Source organism: Oncorhynchus keta, chromosome 10 (assembly GCF_023373465.1).
Source record: "Oncorhynchus keta strain PuntledgeMale-10-30-2019 chromosome 10, Oket_V2, whole genome shotgun sequence".
Taxonomy (NCBI): Eukaryota; Metazoa; Chordata; class Actinopteri; order Salmoniformes; family Salmonidae; genus Oncorhynchus; species Oncorhynchus keta.
Genome location: NC_068430.1, coordinates 4,076,755 through 4,095,703, shown reverse-complemented (window position 1 = coordinate 4,095,703; position 18,949 = coordinate 4,076,755). Strand labels below are relative to the sequence as shown.

At 42.4% G+C, this 18,949-nt stretch overlaps 1 long non-coding RNA gene across 1 annotated transcript; it reads right to left on the bottom strand.

Annotated features, from left to right (window-relative positions):
* Positions 1-454: 454 nt before the first annotated feature.
* LOC127932032 (uncharacterized) lies at positions 455-856 on the bottom strand. Its single transcript, XR_008143674.1, has 3 exons — positions 793-856; positions 596-673; positions 455-555 (listed from the first exon to the last, which is right to left on the bottom strand). It is a non-coding gene; the product is annotated as an uncharacterized LOC127932032 (long non-coding RNA).
* Between the last annotated feature and the right edge of the window lie 18,093 nt (positions 857-18,949).

Here is an 18,949-nt window from a genome sequence, read left to right as displayed (position 1 = left end):
TGTGGAGATCTCCAACATTACTATAATGATCTGTGCAGAATCTGGAATGCATTGATCCCTTGTACCATTTACCTTTAATGTAATCTCAACTACAATGCAGGTCATTTGATTATGCTATTAGATTAAGTACAGCAATAACACATTCATCTGTTGTATAAATAAACAAAATACCTGACATTATATTCCAATTAGAACTTTGCTTTTAAATGGTTGAAAGCTCAGTGATAGACATTTAAAAAATAGTTTTTTTTTTAAAGTAGGCAAGTCATTTAAGAACAAATTCTTATTTACAATGACGGCCTACCGGGGACCAGTGGGTTAACTGTCTTGTTCAGGGGGCAGAACAACAGATTTGTACCTTGTCAGCTCGGGAATTCGATCCAGCAACCTTTCGGTTACTGGACCCAACGCTCTAACCACTAGACAGTCAGTCACCTTGGAGTAGGTAGACACCCAACGCTCTAACCACTAGGCTACCTGCTGGTTACTGGCCCAACGCTCTAACCACTAGGCTACCTGCTGGTTACTGGCCCAACGCTCTAACCACTAGGCTACCTGCTGGTTACTGGACCCAACGCTCTAACCACAAGGCTACCTGCTGGTTACTGGCCCAACGCTCTAACCACTAGGCTACCTGCTGGTTACTGGCCCAACGCTCTAACCACTAGGCTACCTGCTGGTTACTGGACCCAACGCTCTAACCACAAGGCTACCTGCTGGTTACTGGACCCAACGCTCTAACCACTAGGCTACCTGCTGGTTACTGGTCCAACGCTCTAACCACTAGGCTACCTGCTGGTTACTGGCCCAACGCTCTAACCACTAGGCTACCTGCTGGTTACTGGCCCAACGCTCTAACCACTAGGCTACCTGCTGGCCTCTGGCCCACCACGCTCTAACCACTAGGCTACCTGCTGGTTACTGGACCCAACGCTCTAACCACAAGGCTACCTGCTGGTTACTGGCCCAACGCTCTAACCACTAGGCTACCTGTCGCCTCTACACTCTAACCACTAGGCTACCTGTCGCCTCTACACTCTAACCACTAGGCTACCTGTCGCCTCTACACTCTAACCACTATGCTACCTGTCGCCTCTACACTCTAACCACTAGGCTACCTGTCGCCTCTACACTCTAACCACTAGGCTACCTGTCGCCTCTACACTCTAACCACTAGGCTACCTGTCGCCTCTACACTCTAACCACTAGGCTACCTGTCGCCTCTACACTCTAACCACTAGGCTACCTGTCGCCTCTACACTCTAACCACTAGGCTACCTGTCGCCTCTACACTCTAACCACTAGACTACCTGCCGGTTACTGGACCCAACGCTCTAACCACTAGGCTACCTGTAGCCTCTACACTCTAACCACTAGGCTACCTGTCGCCTCTACACTCTAACCACTAGGCTACCTATCACCTCTACACTCTAACCACTAGGCTACCTGTCACCTCTACACTCTAACCACTAGGCTACCTATCACCTCTACACTCTAACCACTAGGCTACCTGTCGCCTCTACACTCTAACCACTAGGCTACCTGTCGCCTCTACACTCTAACCACTAGGCTACCTGTCGCCTCTACACTCTAACCACTAGGCTACCTATCACCTCTACACTCTAACCACTAGGCTACCTGTCGCCTCTACACTCTAACCACTAGGCTACCTGTCGCCTCTACACTCTAACCACTAGGCTACCTGTCGCCCCTGACAACTAAATAAAAAAACAATGTTTATCCATTGGAATTTGGTTGCGTTTCTTAGATGGTTCTTCTTGAGTGGCTGAAAATAGGTTGTAATATCATTGATTAAAACGTCTCAAGAAAATATTACCCATTTATTTACATTGAAATGACATGGTGTGCCCAGTTGGGTATATAGAGAGCAGGGTGCCATCTCCCTTTTTTGAGTAGGTGGATCTACAGTATTATAGAGGAGAGACATGTAAGCAAAATACAAAAGCTATAAAGAAGCAGATAATTTAAGGCTTGACAGAACCGGAGTGGATTCATGAAAGGTGACGAAATCTCACATTGTTCACTGTATAATAAAATTAATTCATAGGGGATAACAAAGATAGCAACTTTGGACTAGAGTTTGTATTTGACTCTCTCTGTGAGAAACTACACACCCAGTGAGCACAGGACGTTGAAGACACGTCTTTGAGAAACTACACACCCAGTGAGCACAGGACGTTGAAGACACGTCTTTGAGAAACTACACACCCAGTGAGCACAAGAAGTTGAAGACACGTCTTTTCAACAACTTTTACCTTTATGGTGGGACTTCATTGTCATAATATTTCCTGGACTATCTTCAAAGAAGGGGGAAATAACCATTGCAAAAACAAAAAATCTGAACACCGAAGAAAGAACAAATCCTTTCAAGAAATCTTAAATGTGACCTTTATTAGAGTGTTGACTATTATGGGGCATATATATATATATATCCATATACAACTGAACTGTTTTGTGAAGCTGGTGTGTATACAAATGTCTGAAGTTTACAGACACCTTAGCCAAATACATTTAAACTCCGTTTTTTCACAATTCCTGTCATTTAATCCAAGTAAAAATTCCCTGTCTTAGGTCAGTAAGGATCACCACTTTATTTTTAAGAATGCAATATGTCAGAATAATAGTAGAGTGAATGATTTATTTCAGCTTTTAATGCTTTCATCTCATTCCCAGTGTTTCAGAAAGTTTACATTAACTCAATTAATATTTGGTAGCATTGACTTTAAATTGTTTAACTTGAGTCAAACGATTCGGGAAGCATTCCACAAGCTTCCCACAATAAATTGGGTGAATTTTGGCCCATTCCTCTTGACAAAAGCACACGCTTTTACAGTTCTGCCCACAAATATTGTATAGGATTGAGGTCAGGGCTTTGTGATGGCCATTCCAATACCTTGACTTTGTTGTCCTTCAGCCATTTTGCCACAACTTTGGAAGCATGCTTGGGGTCATTGTCCATTTGGAAGACCCATTTGCGACCAAGCTTTACCTTCCTGGCTGATGTCTTGAGATATTGCGTCAGTATATCCACATCATTTTCCCTCCTCATGAGCCATCTATTTTGTGAAGTGCACCAGTCCCAATTTTTTTCTGATTTTCCCATGATGACAAGCAAATAGGCCCTGAGTTTGAAGGCAGGCCTTGAAATACATCCCCCCCAATACATCCCCAGGTACACCTCCAATTGACTCAAATGATGTCCAATAGCCTATCAGAACCTTCTAAATCCATGACATAATTTTCTGGAATGTTCTAAGCTCTTTAAAGGCACAGTCAACTTAGTATATGTAAACTTCTGACCCACTGGAATTGTGATACAGTGAATTATATGTGAAATAATTTGTCTGTAAACAATTGTAGGAAAATGACTTGTGTCATGCACAAAGTAGGTGTCCTAACCGACTTACCAAAACTGTAGTTTGTTTACAAGAAATGTGTGGAGTGGTTGAAAAACGAGTCTTAATGACGCCAACCTAGGTGTATGTAAACTTCCGACTTCAACTGTATAGAACTGAAAAAGCGTGTTTGAGCAAGCAGGCCCACAAACTTGACTCAGTTACACCAGCTCTGTCAGGAGGTATGGTCCAAAATCCATCCAACTTATTGTGGGAAGCTTGTGGAAGGCTACCTGAAAAGTTTGACCCAAGTTAAACAATTTAAAGGCAATGCTCCCAAATACTAATTGAGTGTATGTAAACTTCTGAAAGATTGGGAATGAGATGAAACAAATAAAAACTGAAATAAATAATGTATATGGTATATCCAAGACAGAATGATACCTTGATTAGTTTCCTCTGACTCACTGATTGATATTGAATAACACCAGCAGCATTGAGTCAGCAGCATTGAGTCAGCAGCATTGAGTCAGTAGCATTGAGTCAGCAGCATTGAGTCAGCAGCATTGAGTCAGTAGCATTGAGTCAGCAGCATTGAGTCAGCAGCATTGAGTCAGCAGCATTGAGTCAGTAGCATTGAGTCAGCAGCATTGAGTCAGCAGCATTGAGTCAGCAGCATTGAGTCAGTAGCATTGAGTCAGCAGCATTGAGTCAGCAGCATTGAGTCAGCAGCATTGAGTCAGTAGCATTGAGTCAGCAGCATTGAGTCAGCAGCATTGAGTCAGCAGCATTGAGTCAGCAGCATTGAGTCAGCAGCATTGAGTCAGTAGCATTGAGTCAGCAGCATTGAGTCAGCAGCATTGAGTCAGCAGCATTGAGTCAGTAGCATTGAGTCAGCAGCATTGAGTCAGCAGCATTGAGTCAGCAGCATTGAGTCAGCAGCATTGAGTCAGCAGCATTGAGTCAGCAGCATTGAGTCAGTAGCATTGAGTCAGTAGCATTGAGTCAGCAGCATTGAGTCAACAGCATTGAGTCAGATAATAGCTGCAAAAATTAATTATTTCTGTTTGTCTTGTACCATCTGCTAATGTGGCAATATATTGGATTCTAATGATCGACATGAATTTTGATGACTATAAAATACATCGATGATAATTTATTCTCTCTCCATTTCTTCGAGAATCTCTTAGCAGGTGGTGTTGTATATATAATATGTCCTCCTCCCTAACATAATTATCTAGTTTTCTTTCCAAGCTGAAATTGATGGGGATGATTTACATATCATTCACTTGTGGCACAGGGGAATGACTCGAGTCAGCCATTTGACTCTTCTCATTTGCGGCACGGTAGTATGCAAATGTCATGCCAGTCATCTGCGCTACTGTAGCAAGAAACTGTATAACTCTAACCAACCAGGATGTTTATTCGAGTTTATTTAAACACACCAACTTCAACATCAACAAGGCTGAAATATACATTTTAAAGATTAACTTTGAGCCTTGTTGTTTTTGACTTTAAGTAGATTTTAAATAGCATGCTATCTTTGTAAACAGAATGTTGAGACAGCAGGAAGAGGCTTTGCATATACATGCAATATTGTGTTCTATAAGATTCTGTGAGGCATCCATTGGAACTCATGGAACTCTTGTAAACTATACTGACAGAAAACAACCGTCATAGCACACAGCAAGAGGGGTGTACTGTGTGTGTGTGTGCGTACTGTGTGTGTGCACTGTGTGTGTGTACTGTGTGTGTGTACTGTGTGTGTGTGTGTGTGTATATATATGAGCAATGAATGATGAGCAGACTACCAGTCTCATTACCAGATAGTTAGTAAAAGTAAACTATACTGTACACATCTCAGATGAGAGGGGGAAAGTGGCAAAGAAAGTTTTGAGGAACTGAACTGTTGTGGAACTAGAAAGTGCTGATGTTGTACACTACTGCTAGCAGGAGTTGGCTGATGTCCATGTTTTATTAATTCCCAACACCGCTTAGCCCTACACAGTGAAAAGTCTCTAGGCCTTCTGTGTGTGTGTGTGTGTGTGTGTGTGTGTGTGTGTGTGTGTGTGTGTGTGTGTGTGTGTGTGTGTGTGTGTGTGTGTGTATAGACAGAGGTCTCTGAACTGATTAGCCAGGAGGATCTTCAGGAGAACTAGATTATCTACTCCTGAGAACAACATACAACAGCAGCATCCATCTGATCCACTTGTATATACACACACACACATACACACACACACACACACACACACATACACACACACACACACACACACACACACACACACACACACACACACACACACACACACACACACACACACACACACACACACACACACACACACACACACACACACACACACACACACACAGTTTGATGGAACACGGTTTGATGGAACAATAGTCTGTCTGTTGAACACAGTTTTAGAGAGAACAGAGTTTGAGACAGAACACAGTTTGAGATAGAACAGTCTAAGAGAACACATTTGATAGAACACGTTTGATAAAACACATTTTAACAGAACATATTTTGATAGAACACAATTTGATAGAACACAATTTAACAGAGCACAGTTTGACAGAACACAGTTTTAGACAGAACAGTTTGACAGAACACAGTTTTAGACAGAACAGTTTGACAGAACACAGTTTTAGACAGAACAGTTTGACAGAACACAGTTTTAGACAGAACAGTTTGACAGAACACAGTTTTAGACAGAACAGTTTGACAGAACACAGTTTTAGACAGAACAGTTTGACAGAACACAGTTTTAGACAGAACAGTTTGACAGAACACAGTTTTAGAACACAGAACAGTTTGAAAGAACACAGTTTTAGACAGAACAGTTTGACAGAACACAGTTTTAGACAGAACAGTTTGACAGAACACAGTTTTAGACAGAACAGTTTGAGATAGAAAACAGATTCAAATAAAAACACAGTTTGATAGAGAACACAGTTTGATAGAACACAGCTTGATAGAACACAGTTTGATAGAACACAGTTTGATAGAACACAGTTTGATAGAACACAGCTTGATAGAACACAGTTTGATAGAACACAGCTTGATAGAACACAGTTGGAAAGAGAACACAGTTTGATAAAGAACACAGCTTGATAGAACACAGCTTGATAGAACACAGCTTGATAGAACACAGCTTGATAGAACACAGTTTGATAGAACACAGTTTGATAAAGAACACAGCTTGATAGAACACAGCTTGATAGAACACAGTTGGAAAGAGAACACAGTTTGATAAAGAACACAGCTTGATAGAACACAGTTTGATAGAACACAGCTTGATAGAACACAGCTTGATAGAACACAGTTTGATAGAACACAGTTTGATAAAGAACACAGCTTGATAGAACACAGCTTGATAGAACACAGTTGGAAAGAGAACACAGTTTGATAAAGAACACAGCTTGATAGAACACAGCTTGATAGAACACAGTTGGATAGAGAACACAATTTGATAGAACAAAAGTTTGATAGAACCCAGATGGATAGAGAACACAGTTTGATAAAGAACACAGCTTGATAGAACACAGCTTGATAGAACACAGTTTGATAAAGAACACAGCTTGATAGAACACAGTTGGATAGAGAACACAATTTGATAGAACAAAAGTTTGATAGAACCCAGATGGATAGAGAACACAGTTTGATAAAGAACACAGTTTGATAGAACACAGTTGGATAGAGAACACAATTTGATAGAACAAAAGTTTGATAGAACCCAGATGGATAGAGAACACAGTTTGATAGAGAATACAGTTTATATAGAACAGTCTGAACGAACACAGTCTGATATAACACAGTTTGATATAGAACACAGTTTGATAGAACACAGTTGATAGAGAACACAGTCTGATAGAGAACACAGTTTGATAGAGAACACAGTCTGATAGAGAACACAGGTTGATAGAGAACACAGTTTGATAGAGAACACAGTCTGATAGAGAACACAGTCTGATACAGAACACAGTCTGATAGAGAACACAGTTTGATAGAGAACACAGTTTGATAGACACACAGTTTGATATAGAACAGTCTGATACAGAACACAGTTTGATAGAGAACACAGTTTGATAGAGAACAGTCTGATATAGAACACAGTCTGATAGAGAACACAGTTTGATAGAGAACACAGTTTGATAGAGAACAGTCTGATATAGAACACAGTCTGATAGAGAACACAGTCTGATAGAGAACACAGTTTGATAGAGAACACAGTCTGATAGAGAACACAGTCTGATAGAGAACACAGTTTGATAGAGAACACAGTCTGATAGAGAACACAGTTTGATAGAGAACACAGTCTGATAGAACACAGTCTGATAGAGAACACAGTTTGATAGAGAACACAGTCTGATAGAGAACACAGTCTGATAGAGAACACAGTCTGATAGAGAACACAGTCTGATAGAGAACACAGTTTGATAGAGAACACAGTCTGATAGAGAACACAGTTTGATAGAGAACACAGTCTGATAGAGAACACAGTCTGATAGAGAACACAGTTTGATAGAGAACACAGTCTGATAGAGAACACAGTCTGATAGAGAACACAGTTTGATAGAGAACACAGTCTGATAGAGAACACAGTTTGATAGAGAACACAGTCTGATAGAGAACACAGTCTGATAGAGAACACAGTCTGATAGAGAACACAGTTTGATAGAGAACACAGTCTGATAGAGAGCACAGTCTGATAGAGAACACAGTCTGATAGAGAACACAGTCTGATAGAGAACACAGTTTGATAGAGAACACAGTCTGATAGAGAACACAGTCTGATAGAGAACACAGTTTGATAGAGAACACAGTCTGATAGAGAACACAGTCTGATATAGAACACAGTCTGATAGAGAACACAGTTTGATAGAGAACACAGTTTGATAGAGAACACAGTCTGATAGAGAACACAGTCTGATAGAGAACACAGTTTGATAGAGAACACAGTCTGATAGAGAACACAGTTTGATAGAGAACACAGTCTGATAGAGAACACAGTCTGATAGAGAACACAGTCTGTTAGAGCACACAGTTTGATAGAGAACACAGTCTGATAGAGAACACAGTCTGTTAGAACACAGTTTGATAGAGAACACAGTCTGATAGAGAACACAGTCTGATAGAACACAGTTTGATAGAGAACACGATTTGATAGAGAACACAGTTTGATAGAGAACACAGTCTGTTAGAGCACAGTTTGATAGAGAACATAGTCTGGTAGAGAACACAGTTTGATAGAGAACACAGTCTGATTGAGAACACATTCTGATAGAACACAATTTGATAGAGAACACGATTTGATAGAGAACACAGTTTGATAGAGAACACTGTTTGATAGAGAACACAGTCTGATAGAGAACACAGTCTGATTGAGAACACATTCTGATAGAACACAATTTGATAGAGAACACGATTTGATAGAGAACACAGTTTGATAGAGAACACTGTTTGATAGAGAACACAGTCTGATAGAGAACACAGTTTGATAGAGAACACAGTCTGATAGAGAACACATTCTGATATAACACAATTTGATAGAGAACACAGTTTGATAGAGAACACAGTTTGATAGAGAACACAGTTTGATAGAGAACACAGTCTGTTAGAGCACAGTTTGATAAAACAGAGCTTGATAGAGTTCACCGTTTGAAAGAACACCATTTGATAGAACATAGTCAGATAGAATACAGTTTGATAGAGAACACCGTTTCATAGAGATCACAGTCTGATAGAACACAGTTTGATAAAACAGTGTTTTATAGAGAAGACAGTTTGATAGAGAACACCATTTCATAGAGATCACAGTCTGATAGAACACAGTCTGATAGAACACAGTTTGATAAAACAGTGTTTTATAGAGAAGACAGTTTGATAGAGAACACCATTTCATAGAGATCACAGTCTGATAGAACACAGTTTGATAGAACACAGTTTGATAGACAACAAGGTTTGATAGAACATAGTTTGATAGAGAACATCATTTCATAGAGAACACAGTCTGATAGAACACAGTTTGATAGAACACAGTTTGATAGAGATCACAGGTTCATATAAAACAGTTTGATAGAACACCTCTTCATAGAACACAGTTTGATAGAACACCTCTTCATAGAACACAGTTTTATAGAACACCTCTTCATGAACACAGTTTTATAGAACACCTCTTCATAGAACACAGTTTTATAGAACACCTCTTCATGAACACAGTTTGATAGAACACATCTTCATAGAACACAGTTTGATAGAACACCTCTTCATAGAACACAGTTTGATAGAACACATCTTGATAGAACACAGTTTGATAGAACACAGATTAAAATAGAAACACAGTTTGATAAAGAACAGTTTGAGATAAGAACAAAGTTTGATAGAACACAGTTGGATAGAACACAGATTAAAATAGAAACACAGTTTGATAAAGAACAGTTTGATAAAGAACAGTTTGATAAAGAACAGTTTGATAAAGAACAGTTTGATAAAGAACAGTTTGATAAAGAACAGTTTGATAAAGAACAGTTTGAGATAAGAACAAAGTTTGATAGAACACAGTTGGATAGGAAATAGTTTCCTATCCACACCTCTTGAATGAACACAGTCTAATAGAATACATTTTGATAGAACATAGTTTGATAGAACACAGTTTAATAGAACACAGTTTAATAGAACACAGTTTAATAGAACACAGTCTGATAGAACACAGTCTGATAGAATACAGTTTGATAGAACATAGTTTGATAGAACACAGTTTAATAGAACACAGTTTAATAGAACACAGTTTAATAGAACACAGTTTAATAGAACACAGTCTGATAGAACACAGTCTGATAGAACACAGTTTAATAGAACACAGTTTAATAGAACACAGTTTAATAGAACACAGTCTGATAGAACACAGTCTGATAGAACACAGTCTGATAGAACACAGTTTAATAGAACACAGTGTGATAGAACACAGTTTAATAGAACACAGTTTGATAGAACACAGTTTAATAGAACACAGTCTGATAGAACACAGTCTGATAGAACACAGTTTAATAGAACACAGTGTGATAGAACACAGTTTAATAGAACACGGTGTGATAGAACACAGTTTAATAGAACACATTGTGATAGAACACAGTTTAATAGAACACAGTGTGATAGAACACAGTTAATAGAACACAGTTTTAGACAGAACACAGTTTAATAGAACACAGTTTTAGACAGAACACAGTTTTAGACAGAACACAGTTTAATAGAACACAGTTTGAGATAGAACACAGTTTTAGACAGAACACAGTTTTAGACAGAACACAGTTTGAGATAGAACACAGTTTGAGATAGAACACAGTTTGAGATAGAACACAGTTTGAGATGACTATATGCGAGGTGCACTCCAGAGCTAATTGTCAGCTATCCAATATTTCTCCTTACTGGAGTTGCAAAATGGGGATATTTAAACTGGATTCACGTTCATCACTTTAACTGATAATCATATGCTTACAGGAATTGATCCCAAAACCTTGTGATTTTAATATTAAATGTATGGTCAATATTCTTAATTCTGTAACTGTAAACAGTATATTTAACAGATCAATTACAAACTAAAAACAGTAGGTGGAGCACATGTTCTACAGTACACCACATACCCATGCTGGTCCCAGTCTACAGTACACCACATATCCATGCTGGTCCCAGTCTACAGTACACCACATACCCATGCTGGTCCCAGTCTACTGTAAACCACATGCCCATGCTGGTCCCAGTCTACAGTACACCACATACCCATGCTGGTCCCAGTCTACTGTAAACCACATGCCCATGCTGGTCCCAGTCTACAGTACTGTACACCACACACCCATGCTGGTCCCAGTCTACAGTACACCACATACCCATGCTGGTCCCAGTCTATAGTACACCACATATCCATGCTGGTCCCAGTCTACAGTACTGTACACCACATACCCATGCTGGTCCCAGTCTACAGTACACCACATACCCATGCTGGTCCCAGTCTACAGTACACCACATACCCATGCTGGTCCCAGTCTACAGTACACCAGATATCCATGCTGGTCCCAGTCTACAGTACACCACATATCCATGCTGGTCCCAGTCTACAGTACACCACATATCCATGCTGGTCCCAGTCTACAGTACACCACATATCCATGCTGGTCCCAGTCTACAGTACACCACATATCCATGCTGGTCCCAGTCTACAGTACACCACATATCCATGCTGGTCCCAGTCTACTGTACACCACATATCCATGCTGGTCCCAGTCTACAGTACTGTACACCACATATCCATGCTGGTCCCAGTCTACAGTACACCACATATCCATGCTGGTCCCAGTCTACAGTACACTACATATCCATGCTGGTCCCAGTCTACAGTACACCACATATCCATGCTGGTCCCAGTCTACTGTACACCACATACCCATGCTGGTCCCAGTCTACTGTACACCACATGTCCATGCTGGTCCCAGTCTACAGTACTGTACACCACATATCCATGCTGGTCCCAGTCTACAGTACACCACATATCCATGCTGGTCCCAGTCTACAGTACACCACATATCCATGCTGGTCCCAGTCTACAGTACACCACATATCCATGCTGGTCCCAGTCTACTGTACACCACATACCCATGCTGGTCCCAGTCTACAGTACAGTACACCACCTATCAATGCTGGTCCCAGTCTACAGTACACCACATACCTATGCTGGTCCCAGTCTACAGTACACCACATATCCATGCTGGTCCCAGTCTACAGTACTGTACACCACATATCCATGCTGGTCCCAGTCTACAGTACACCACATATCCACGCTGGTCCCAGTCTACAGTGCACCACATATCCATGCTGGTCCCAGTCTACAGTACACCACATGCCCATGCTGGTCCCAGTCTACAGTACACCACATATCCATGCTGGTCCCAGTCTACAGTACACCACATACCCATGCTGGTCCCAGTCTACTGTACACCACATGCCCATGCTGGTCCCAGTCTACAGTACTGTACACCACACACCCATGCTGGTCCCAGTCTACAGTACACCACATACCCATGCTGGTCCCAGTCTATAGTACACCACATATCCATGCTGGTCCCAGTCTACAGTACTGTACACCACATACCCATGCTGGTCCCAGTCTACAGTACACCACATACCCATGCTGGTCCCAGTCTACAGTACACCACATACCCATGCTGGTCCCAGTCTACAGTACACCACATATCCATGCTGGTCCCAGTCTACAGTACACCACATATCCATGCTGGTCCCAGTCTACAGTACACCACATATCCATGCTGGTCCCAGTCTACAGTACACCACATATCCATGCTGGTCCCAGTCTACAGTACACCACATATCCATGCTGGTCCCAGTCTACAGTACACCACATATCCATGCTGGTCCCAGTCTACTGTACACCACATATCCATGCTGGTCCCAGTCTACAGTACTGTACACCACATATCCATGCTGGTCCCAGTCTACAGTACACCACATATCCATGCTGGTCCCAGTCTACAGTACACTACATATCCATGCTGGTCCCAGTCTACAGTACACCACATATCCATGCTGGTCCCAGTCTACTGTACACCACATACCCATGCTGGTCCCAGTCTACTGTACACCACATATCCATGCTGGTCCCAGTCTACAGTACTGTACACCACATATCCATGCTGGTCCCAGTCTACAGTACACCACATATCCATGCTGGTCCCAGTCTACAGTACACCACATATTCATGCTGGTCCCAGTCTACAGTACACCACATATCCATGCTGGTCCCAGTCTACTGTACACCACATACCCATGCTGGTCCCAGTCTACAGTACAGTACACCACCTATCAATGCTGGTCCCAGTCTACAGTACACCACATACCTATGCTGGTCCCAGTCTACAGTACACCACATATCCATGCTGGTCCCAGTCTACAGTACTGTACACCACATATCCATGCTGGTCCCAGTCTACAGTACACCACATAACCACGCTGGTCCCAGTCTACAGTGCACCACATATCCATGCTGGTCCCAGTCTACAGTACACCACATACCCATGCTGGTCCCAGTCTACAGTACACCACATATCCATGCTGGTCCCAGTCTACAGTACACCACATACCCATGCTGGTCCCAGTCTACAGTACTGTACACCACATATCCATGCTGGTCCCAGTCAACAGTACACCACATATCCATGCTGGTCCCAGTCTACAGTACACCACATATCCATGCTGGTCCCAGTCTACAGTACACCACATATCCATGCTGGTCCCAGTCTACAGTAAAACACATACCCATGCTGGTCCCAGTCTACAGTACACCACATATCCATGCTGGTCCCAGTCTACAGTACTGTACACCACATATCCATGCTGGTCCCGGTCTACTGTACACCACATACCCATAATGGTCCCAGTCTACAGTACACCACATATCCATGCTGGTCCCAGTCTACAGTACACCACATATCCATGCTGGTCCCAGTCTACTGTACACCACATACCCATGCTGGTCCCAGTCTACAGTACAGTACACCACCTATCAATGCTGGTCCCAGTCTACAGTACACCACATACCTATGCTGGTCCCAGTCTACAGTACACCACATACCCATGCTGGTCCCAGTCTACAGTACTGTACACCACATATCCATGCTGGTCCCAGTCTACAGTACACCACATAACCACGCTGGTCCCAGTCTACAGTGCACCACATATCCATGCTGGTCCCAGTCTACAGTACACCACATACCCATGCTGGTCCCAGTCTACAGTACACCACATATCCATGCTGGTCCCAGTCTACAGTACACCACATACCCATGCTGGTCCCAGTCTACAGTACTGTACACCACATATCCATGCTGGTCCCAGTCAACAGTACACCACATATCCATGCTGGTCCCAGTCTACAGTACACCACATATCCATGCTGGTCCCAGTCTACAGTAAAACACATATCCATGCTGGTCCCAGTCTACAGTACACCACATACCCATGCTGGTCCCAGTCTACTGTACACCACATATCCATGCTGGTCCCAGTCTACAGTACTGTACACCACATATCCATGCTGGTCCCAGTCTACTGTACACCACATACCCATAATGGTCCCAGTCTACAGTACACCACATATCCATGCTGGTCCCAGTCTATAGTACACCACATACCCATGCTGGTCCCAGTCTATAGTACACCACATACCCATGCTGGTCCCAGTCTACAGTACACCACATATCCATGCTGGTCCCAGTCTACAGTACACCACATATCCATGCTGGTCCCAGTCTACAGTACACCACATATTCATGCTGGTCCCAGTCTACAGTACTGTACACCACATACCCATGCTGGTCCCAGTCTACTGTACACCACATATCCATGCTGGTCCCAGTCTACAGTACTGTACACCACATATCCATGCTGGTCCCAGTCTACAGTACACCACATATCCATGCTGGTCCCAGTCTACAGTACACCACATATCCATGCTGGTCCCAGTCTACAGTACACCACATATCAATGCTGGTCCCAGTCTACAGTACACCACATACCTATGCTGGTCCCAGTCTACAGTACACCACATATCCATGCTGGTCCCAGTCTACAGTACTGTACACCACATATCCATGCTGGTCCCAGTCTACAGTACACCACATACCCATGCTGGTCCCAGTCTACAGTACACCACATACCCATGCTGGTCCCAGTCTACAGTACTGTACACCACATATCCACGCTGGTCCCAGTCTACAGTACAGTACACCACCTATCCATGCTGGTCCCAGTCTACAGTACACCACATATCCATGCTGGTCCCAGTCTACAGTACACCACATATCCATACTGGTCCCAGTCTACAGTACACCACATACCCATGCTGGTCCCAGTCTACAGTACAGTACACCACATATCCATGCTGGTCCCAGTCTACAGTACACCACATACCCATGCTGGTCCCAGTCTACAGTACACCACATACCCATGCTGGTCCCAGTCTACAATACACCACAAACCCATGCTGGTCCCAGTCTACAGTACACCACATACCCATGCTGGTCCCAGTCTACAGTACACCACATATCCATGCTGGTCCCAGTCTACAGTACTGTACACCACATGCCCATGCTGGTCCCAGTCTACAGTACACCACATACCCATGCTGGTCCCAGTCTACAATACACCACAAACCCATGCTGGTCCCAGTCTACTGTACACCACATGCCCATGCTGGTCCCAGTCTACAGTACAGTACACCACATACCCATGCTGGTCCCAGTCTACAGTACACCACACCCATGCTGGTCCCAGTCTACAGTACACCACATACCCATGCTGGTCCCAGTCTACAGTGCTTTTGTTAAAAACAAGATACACCACATACCCATGCTGGTCCCAGTCTACAGTACACCACATACCCATGCTGGTCCCAGTCTGCTGTACCTTCATGTCTCACTGTAGTTTCCAGGAAACACTAGTTGATGTAACTCTCTCGCTCTCTCTCTGTCTCTTTGTCTCTATCTTTTTTGTCTCTCTCACTCTGTCTTTCGCTCTTTGTCTCTCTCTTTGTCTCTCTCACTCTGTCTTTCGCTCTTTGTCTCTCTCTCAATTCAATTCAATTCAATTTGCTTTATTGGCATGGCGTAACAATGTACATATTGCCAAAGCTTACATTGTATATTTACAATATAAAAATGAGAATCAAAATTGTCAACGGGACAATAGTATCAACAATAACCAAGGGTCAAAATAACTATACATTTAACAACAAGCATACAGTAGAGGACATGTGCAGGTTGATTGGTCTGTCAGACACTGTCCCTCATCTTATGGCAGGCGGCCATGTAGTGCGCTGCCAACCCACAGCTCTCTGCGTCCTCCCCCAACAGGAAGGGTAGCCTCAGGTTCTCTCTCGTAATGCTTGTCGTTGGAATGAGGTGAGGACCAAAGCGCAGCGTGGTGAGTGTTCATCATTATATTTATTAAACAGAGAACACTAGACAAAGTAACGAAGGTGACAGACACATAACAGAAAACAATCACCCACACCACACAGGTGGGAAAAGGCCACCTAAGTATGATTCTCAATCAGAGAAAACGAACGACACCTGCCTCTGATTGAGAAACCATACCATACCAGGCCAAACACAAAACCACAACATAGAAAAACGAACATAGACTACCCACCCAACTCACACCGTGACCATACCAAAACAAAGACTTAACAAAAAAACTAAGGTCAGAACGTGACATCTCTCTATTTGTCTCTTTCTCTATTTTCAATTTCAGTCAAGGGGAGGGTTTAGTATTTTTTTTCAGTCTAGTCCAGGGTAGGGTCATGTCATTTGTAATCAATTCAATTTCAATATTGCCTGATGCTGGCCCTTATCCTTTGATTCTCTGCAGGACGAGCAATATCAAGGGGGCCTGTGTTTTCAAATTTGCTGGACCAGAAAATGATGAATGTCACTATTCCGTTTCAGACCCATACTTCAGTGAAGTGTCATGGTGGAAAAAAATAAATCAAATAGTATTTTAGTGATTTCAAACTTTTACCATCAACACGAAGGGTTAAACATTCTTCGTTTTATTTCAACTTTACTAAACAACAATGGGGCTTTGTGTTTGGAGCCTATTTCTTTCTATTTAAAGAAATAAGAGTTAACAGACAAAATTAGTGTCTGCTGTCCAAGGATTTTGTGAGACAATTCCTTCATTAAAAAAACACATTTTATTTATCTTGTTCAACTCATATCAACATCTCTGCACATTAATAGTGATGGGGTAGGTTATATAAATAGAAAAATAATAGGCCTAATTTATTTATTTTTTAAGTGATAAAACAACCCGGAATATGCTGGTTATAGCATGCCCAGAGCTCATGGCTGAGCCCTAGGCCATGGATCTATCTTTTTTAAATCCTCTCTGCGCTCCAGACAAATTACTACCGACTCCTCACTCTACTCAGCTCACATGCCCTGCTGTTGTTTTAGAATACATTCTGTCTCCAGTCATGTAAAAATTATGTAGATTTGCATGAAATGTGTTTATAATAATAAAAAACTATTATTTGACATGCAAATACGATGATATTGTCGATTCATGCAATGCTTTTGTTAAAAACAAGGATATATTTTAACCCTGAGCCTTGTGCGCTATGGTCTGCGAACCTACAACCTTCTGGCCCACAGCGCTGCACGCTAGAAACATTGCTATCTTGCCATGAAAAACCTTTCTAAAACTGCACATCTAAGACTCTGGTCTGTACTAAGAGTGAGGTTTAACTTCATATCCTCCTAGGCTCTGGTCTGTACTAGTGGTGAGGGGTTAACTGCATATCTAATGCTCTGGTCTGTACTAGTGGTGAGGGGTTAACTTCATATCTAATGCTCTGGTCTGTACTAGGGGTGAGGGGTTAACTGCATATCTAATGCTCTGGTCTGTACTAGTGGTGAGGGGTTAACTGCATATCTAATGCTCTGGTCTGTACTAGTGGTGAGGGGTTAACTGCATATCTAATGCTCTGGTCTGTACTAGGGGTGAGGGGTTAACTTCATATCTAATGCTCTGGTCTGTACTAGGGGTGAGGGGTTAACTTCATATCTAATGCTCTGGTCTGTACTAGGGGTGTGGGGTTAAGTTCATATCTAATGCTCTGGTCTGTACTAAGAGTGAGGGGTTAAGTTCATATCTAATGCTCTGGTCTGTACTAGGGGTGTGGGGTTAAGTTCATATCTAATGCTCTGGTCTGTACTAGTGGTGAGGGTTTAACTTCATATCTAATGCTCTGGTCTGTACTAGTGGTGTGGGGTTAAGTTCATATCTAATGCTCTGGTCTGTACTAGTGGTGAGGGTTAACTTCATATCTAATGCTCTGGTCTGTACTAGTGGTGAGGGGTTAAGTTCATATCTAATGCTCTGGTCTGTACTAGTGGTGAGGGGTTAAGTTCATATCTAATGCTCTGGTCTGTACTAGTGGTGAGGGTTAAGTTCATATCTAATGCTCTGGTCTGTACTAGGGGTGAGGGGTTAAGTTCATATCTAATGCTCTGGTCTGTACTAGGGGTGAGGGGTTAAGTTCATATCTAATGCTCTGGTCTGTACTAGTGGTGAGGGTTAACTTCATATCTAATGCTCTGGTCTGTACTAGTGGTGAGGGGTTAAGTTCATATCTAATGCTCTGGTCTGTACTAGTGGTGAGGGGTTAACTTCATATCTAATGCTCTGGTCTGTACTAGTGGTGAGGGGTTAACTTCATATCTAATGCTCTGGTCTGTACTAGGGGTGAGGGGTTAACTTCATATCTAATGCTCTGGTCTGTACTAGTGGTGAGGGGTTAAGTTCATATCTAATGCTCTGGTCTGTACTAGTGGTGAGGGGTTAACTTCATATCTAATGCTCTGGTCTGTACTAGTGGTGAGGGTTAAGTCCATATCTAATGCTCTGGTCTGTACTAGGGGTGAGGGGTTAACTGCATATCTAATGCTCTGGTCTGTACTAGGGTGTGGGGTTAACTTCATATCTAATGCTCTGGTCTGTACTAGTGGTGAGG